Source organism: Mus pahari, chromosome 19 (assembly GCF_900095145.1).
Source record: "Mus pahari chromosome 19, PAHARI_EIJ_v1.1, whole genome shotgun sequence".
Lineage (NCBI taxonomy): Eukaryota > Metazoa > Chordata > Mammalia > Rodentia > Muridae > Mus > Mus pahari.
The window spans coordinates 3,908,362-3,913,705 of NC_034608.1; the positions used below are offsets into that span (position 1 = coordinate 3,908,362).

General features: G+C 42.7%; 1 pseudogene; it reads right to left on the reverse strand.

Annotated features, from left to right (window-relative positions):
* Positions 1–3,599: 3,599 nt before the first annotated feature.
* On the reverse strand, positions 3,600–4,170 carry LOC110336874 (annotated as a pseudogene).
* Positions 4,171–5,344: the final 1,174 nt, after the last annotated feature.

The following is a 5,344-nucleotide window of genomic DNA, read 5'->3' on the forward strand; positions in this document are numbered from 1 at the left end:
AGGGGAGTGCAGGAAAGCCTTGCCTCAGAAGTGAGCTAAATAGACTTGATTTCTATTTTTTTGCAAAGACTTGATTTTCTATCTCATGGCTGTCCTTGAACAGTTGAGGGTGACCTTGAGTTTTTTATTATCTTGCCCCCATCTCACAAGTGCTAGGATTGTAGTATATGTTTTTTTGTTTTTTTTTTTTAAGATTTATTCATTTATTTTATGTTTGTGAGTACATTGTAGCTGTACAGAAGGTTGTAGCCTTCATGTGGTTGTCGGGAATTGAATTTTTAGGACCTCTGCTCCCTCTGGTCAACACTGCTTGCTCTGGTTGGCCCTGCTCGCTCATTCCCTGACTGTTCCAGCCCAAAGATTTCTTTCTTATTATACATAAGTACACTGTAACTGACTTCAGATGCACCAGAAGAAGGCGTCAGATCTCATTTCGGGTGGTTGTGAGCCCACCATGTAGTTGCTGGGATTTGAACTTAGTGCTCTTACCCGTTGAGCCATCTCACCTGCCCTATAGCTATGTTTGTATGTGAGTATGCACACTTTTGCTGGGATGTTTAGCACTCAGAGGACAGCTTACAGGAGTCACTTCTCCCTACCACTTATCCTGGGGATCAAGGACTGGCTTGGAGGCAAGTGTCTACCTGCCCTGCTTCCTTCTTTCTTTTTTTTAGGGGAATGTTATTGTTTGTTTTGAAATAGGGCCACGGTATTGACTAGGATGGCCTTGAACTCAGAGATCCACTTTCCTCTGTTCCTGAGTTCTGGAATTAAAGGAGTGTTCCACTACACCAAGTATGGTTTATTATTGTGCTTTTTGTTTGTTTTTTTATTTGTTTTTAAACAGAAGGTCTAACATTATAGCCCAGGCTGGCTTTGAACTTATGGTGTAACCTACAGACTTGTGGCAGTGCAGCCTATTTGCCTCAGCCTCCCAGATACCAGGTGTCTTAGTTATGGTTTCTATTGCTATGATGAAACACCATGACTAAAGCATCTTGGGGAAGAAAGGGTTTATTTGGCTTACACTTCCACATCATAGTTCATCATCGAAAGCTGTCAGGACAGGAACTCAAACAAAAATTCTTTCCCAATCTGTTGGTGACCTTTTTGTCTTATTGACAGTATCTTTTGCCCTACAGAAGCTTTGCAATTTTATGAGGTCCCATTTGTTGATTCTTGATCTTACAGCACAGGCCATTGCTGTTCTGTTAAGGAATTTTTCCCCTGTGACCATTTCTTCGAGGCTTTTTCCCACTTTCTTCTCTATATATTTCAGTGTCTCTGGTTTTATGTGGAGTTATTTGATCCACTTAGACTTGAGCTTTGTGCAAGGAGATAAGAATGGATCAATTCGTATTCTTCTACATGCTAACAGCCAGTTGTGCCAACACCATTAGTTGAAAATGCTGTCTTTTTTCCACTGGATGGTTTTAGCTCTTTTGTCAAAGATCAAGTAACCATAGGTGTGTGGGTTCATTTCTGGGTCCTCAATTCTGTTCCATTGATCTACCTGTCTGTCACTGTACCAGTACCATGCAGTTTTTTATCACAATTCCTCTGTAGTACAGCTTAAGATCAGGCATGGTGATTCCAACAGAGGTTCTTTTATTGTTGAGAATGTTTTTTGCTACCCTAGGTTTTTTATTATTCCAGATGAATTTCCAAATTGCCCTTTCTAACTTAGTGAAGAATTGAGTTGGAATTTTGATGAGAATTGCATTGAATCTATAGATTGCTTTTGGAAGGATAGCCATTTTTACTATATTAATCCTGTCAATCCATGAGCTTGGGAGATCTTTCCATCTTTTGAGATCTTCTTCAATTTCTTTCTTCAGAGACTTGAAGTTTTTGTCATACAGATCTTTCACCTCCTTAGTTAGAGTCACACCAAGGTATTTTATATTTTTTGTGACTATTGTGAAGGGTGTTGTTTTCCTAATTTCTTTCTCATCCTGTTTATCATTTGTGTAGAGAAAGGTCACTGATTTGTTTGAGTTAATTTTATATCTAGCTACTGCACTGAAGCTGTTTATCAGGTTTAGGAGTTCTCTGGTGGAATTTTTAGGGTCACTTATATATACTATCATATCATCTGCAAATAGTGATATTTTGACTTCTTCCTTTCCAATTTGTATCCACTTGATCTCCTTTTGTTGTCGAATTGCTCTGGCTAGGACTTCAAGTACAGTGCTCATGGTTTCCTAATGTGGGTGGGAAATCTTTGGTTTAGGGAGTAAAGGAGCAAAGGATCTAGACCCTTTATAAATCTTGTGTGTATACGTGTATGTGTGTGTGTGTGTGTATGTATAATATATATGAATATATCTATATTTATTCATTGCTGTTCAGCATGAAAGAGAACAAATCTACAGACTTACAGAACGTTTGCCTTGTTCCACATACTTTCCTATTAGAGCATCAGATGTATGAGAAATATGAAAGCTTAAGTTATGAAATATTTTAAGGAGATGCCTCATTTCCCTAAAGGTACCAGGTAGGTGGTGTGTGTGAGTGTATGTGTATTAAGTGTAGGGGATTTCCTGCTACTGCCTGAGGTATTTTTGTTACTCAGTGTTGGAATTCATCAGTTGCATTAATCAATGTGATGGTGATTTGTAGTCTGTTGATGTGATGCTTCACATTAAACTTTGAATACTGGGCCAGACTTGCATTCTGGGACTAGCCATGGAGCATACAAACAAAATAGCTGGCTCTATTTCTTAGAAATACACACAGAAAGAAATGAAGATTTGATCATTACTGTATGAATCTGTCGCTTTACAATAGCGACATCATCAGAAATAGGGGCATTTCATTCAGATTCAAATTTCAGTAGCAGGAAATAAATATCAAAACATCATTACTGGCCCTTAATACAAAACCTCTAGCCCACTTAAAACTCCCTCCCAGCCCCACCCACAAGCCACCCCTAAAACTCCCTCCCAGCTCCACCCACAAAGTCACCCCTAAAACTCCCTCCCAGCCCTACCCACAAAGCCACCCTTACTCAGCTGAGAGCCTTTGTTTCACTGCTGCTGCCTTCTATACATACATACATACATACATACATACATACATATATACATACATACCAGCGTCCTGTGGCCTTCTGGAAGGCAAGTCTGCAGGCTGAAACAGCTGAAGAGTGACAGGGTGCTGCAAATTTGTCCCCGCTTTTCCTTTTCTACCACAGGAACTTCCTCAAGAATCCCGTCTTTCAACAGGCGAGACAGCTTTTCCAAACAATAATCCTTACAAAGGAGAGGGGTTAGTTCTGATTACTCCAATTTGGCCTTCTTGTCAAAGTAAAGCAGTTCAGAGATTCACAAAAGCCCACCAGATGTGAGGGGGGACTGGGAGTAGAGCCTAGAAGAGCAGGCCTCTGCCAGGCGCATGCTCTGAGGGCTGGAGGAGCTGGTAGGGTGGGCAGGACACCGCATACTCAGATCTGGCCGTCCGTCTGTCCTCCACAGAAAGAGCTGCCCAGTTAGGGTGCTTTGGTTTAAATTGTCTGGTGGGGACAGGAACCCCTGAAGGGAATACATTTAAAAATAGTGGACACGGGGGAGGGGATGAGAGCTGTTGTCTACGCGCTTCTATGCAAAAATAACCATAAAGAGGAAAGGAAAATAAAGAGTCTTCTCAATGGTTCTGAGGGTTCTAATGATGAATGGAAGGAGGATACGATGGACGGTTTTATTGCTGGCCTGCCCTGCATGGCTTAGCTGGCCGCCATTACGGAGTTTCTTCCTGTTCTGGGGCTCTTCAGGCTCAAACTCTTGATTTGGAGTCTGAACCCCCATCGAAGGCAGAGAGTGTGCTGCCCTGTTGTCTGAGGAGGGGTAGATGGTCTGCAGTTGGGCACTTGATCTTGCCTTCTCCAGTGCACGGACTTGTTGCTCCAGAAGAGCATCCTGTCGCTTAAGGTCATCAATGTCTTGCTGGTGCGTATAGGTTTTCCTTCTCATATACTGGATATACTCTGTTGCTTTGCCTAGGATTTGGGCCCGGGATGCTGTTCTCTCCTTGGAGTAATGGGACTGACTTCCGCAAACGGTGAAATCTGTCTTTGATGTGGTCCCTTCGTTTTCGTTCCCGTTCCATTGCATTATGGTGTGCCCTCTTGTCAGCTTTGCTCTCTATCTCGATGTCATCATTATTGCTCATTTCCTAAGGCCCAAGGGTGGCCACTGCAGCGGTGGCCAGGGAGGGGGGTGTGGAGGGAAGGGGGACGTCACTGACAACAACAAGTCAAGTGCCTCTACACACACACACACACACACACACACACACACACACACACACCACAGGCGATAACCACCTCACTGTTTCTATACTTTTTAGTGTCTTTATTTATTTTTCTTTTTATACATGAGTACAGTGTGACTGACATACCAGAAGAGGGCATCAGATCTCATTGTATATGGTTGTGAGCCACCATGTGGTTGCTGGGAAATGAACTCTGGAATCTCTGGAAAAACAGCCAGTGCCCTTAACAGCTGAGCCAGCTCTCCAGTCTGTTATCAGTGTCTTACTTTGCATTTGGCTGGTTTTTCTTTTTGTTTAGTTTTGAGACAGCCTTACATATCCCATGCTGTCTTCCTGTCCTGATGACCTTGAACTCCTCATTTTCCCCACAGATTAGATTGTTTTTACACTGTTCATTCCCATGTTAAGTTTACAGTACTAAAGAAGGACTGGGGTGCGGGGAATAGATGTATACTCAAAGTCATGATGGTTTTCTGGTGTTTTGTTCTGTAGTGAACTGACCTAACTAGAGATTAGCATATTGTTCACAGCTGTATTCTTTAGCGAAGGATTGTACCTAAAACTTCTCAGCTCCCTGAATGTTGTATTTTCCAAGGAAATTGGTATCTCCCCAGGTCGCTCTCCCTCTGTTCTTGTGCCACAGACTGGACCTCACTTTGGGTCCCTGATCTGCGTGGAACTGGGTCTCTTGGTTGCAGGTGAGCGAGGATTTGGTGAATGAGTGACAGACAGTCCACAGGAGAGAGGGTGTAAAACAATGTATTGATCAAAATGAGAATCACATCTTTAAAACAGATCAAACAAGAAAAGCGGGGCAGGATACATCCGCAGATACAGTGACACAAAACAAAAGACAAAAGACCACGGGNTGGGACCAGGNAGCTTGAGGAGGAAGCCAGGTGCAAGGCTAGTCAATAGTTAAACCCCACTGTCAGGGGTCCCCTCGATTATGCTGTTCCTTTGGGCCTAGCAGAAAAACCTGTTTTGGGGGTTTCTGCTCTGGCAGATCACATGAATAATGCAATACCACATCACCACTATTTCCTAGGCCTTGGTAAATACTTGCATATGA